General features: G+C 50.7%; 1 non-coding gene across 1 annotated transcript; it reads right to left on the bottom strand.

Moving 5' to 3' along the window:
- Positions 1-887: 887 nt before the first annotated feature.
- Positions 888-959, bottom strand: trnG-GCC. The gene has a single exon. It is a non-coding gene; the product is annotated as a tRNA-Gly (tRNA).
- Positions 960-1,537: the final 578 nt, after the last annotated feature.

The following is a 1,537-nucleotide window of genomic DNA, read 5'->3' as shown; positions in this document are numbered from 1 at the left end:
TCCTGGGCCTAGCCCTCTTTCTCAACTCGAGTCTTAAGTTCAGCGGCTTTCATCGTTGACGAACACCTGCGCTAATAAGACAAAGAAGTGGGGAGTCTATGCCTTGAATGAATCAGTAACAACGAATTAGTGGAATGAGAGATCAAGAGACGAATAGGGGGGGAATGGCCTATCAATCATTGGTGGCCCTTCCCTTGAACCGGTCACGGAGCTCTCAACTGAGTTGTTTAGGTTCTGGAATTCCATCTCTAGTTGGGGGTTGGTTTCGGTTCGAAGGTTATAAAATGTGGTGCGGGTTCATCTCTCTCGACCAGTTCCGGTTCAAGGGAAGGGTGATCGAGGGGACCCAGACTTTAGATCTCTTCTCTATGGCGGGAGGTTTATTTCGTATCAAGAGTGTGTTGGGGAGGCCGGGGAAGACGGATTGGATCGAGAGGCGATGCCTATGCCTCTTCTTTATCGATAGGATTCCCATCCGCCCGGCGAAGGAGACAAGGGCGAGGCACCGAACATGTTCTATCCTCAACCTGCATCCGTCATTAGTAATCTCAATCCGCTTTTCCTATTCACTAGTACACTGCGCGCTACAACTAGCAGCCCCTTGTATAGTAAGGGAAAACGCTAGCGCGCTAGCTAGCTACAACTAGTTATATACTACTTATTTTTAATAGGATATTTGAAGAAGCCTTCTGAAAAACAGAAGCGCGCTAGCGCGCAACGGCCGAAAAGCCAGCAACTTGTTAGGTCTTGAAGAGCCTTCGGACCCTTTCTTATTATTAGTAAGATAGGTTTGGAACCCTATACAAACAAGGGGCTGCTTGCTGCTCGCCCCTATCTCTAAAGGGGCTTATGCACTCCACTCGTTACCACTAAACGACGAAGCCAGGAGCGGAAGGAGGGACTTGAACCCTCAACCTCAGCCTTGGCAAGGCTATGCTCTACCATTAAGCTATTTCCGCCAGCTACGGTAGTGGCGAAGCACTACTGAGCAATTCACGTATCACTTGATACGGACGACTTCTGTTTTTCCGCCGGACCACACTCTTGACCTCCGATCGAGCTACGAGCACGAGTAGGTAGGCGTCTAGGGGGGGAGGGGCGGCTGGGCTGGGAAGGTCTCTCGAGCCTCTTTTTTCTTCGCGCCAGATGAGATGATGATTAGTGGGTCAGGTCCAGTGTGTGCTCTTGATCACAATCACTAAAGGGGCGGGCTGCCCTTTCAATCAATCTCCGGCCGCTGTGCGAGTTGTAAGGAGTCTTGGTCTCGAGTCGAGCTGGGGCGTCATTTCATTCTCGTAACGGGAGTGAGTGCACCGCAAGACCAGACAAGTTACTCCCTCGCCTCGCAGCGGCGGCATCTGTCTTTTAAGTTAAGTCATTTCCTAAGACGGCTCCTCTTATTCTACGATAATCCAAGCAGCAGCTCCGCTCGGAACCAGTCGATTCCTGAGCCATTCGTTCTCCCCTCTCGGTTGGCGTTTGCCAGCCACTAGAGCAAGTAAGAGAACCTACAGTGAATGAACTTAAAGAACCGCAG

This window comes from Cannabis sativa, mitochondrion (genome assembly GCF_029168945.1).
Source record: "Cannabis sativa mitochondrion, complete genome".
Lineage (NCBI taxonomy): Eukaryota > Viridiplantae > Streptophyta > Magnoliopsida > Rosales > Cannabaceae > Cannabis > Cannabis sativa.
This window is presented reverse-complemented; position numbering and strand designations above follow the sequence as displayed.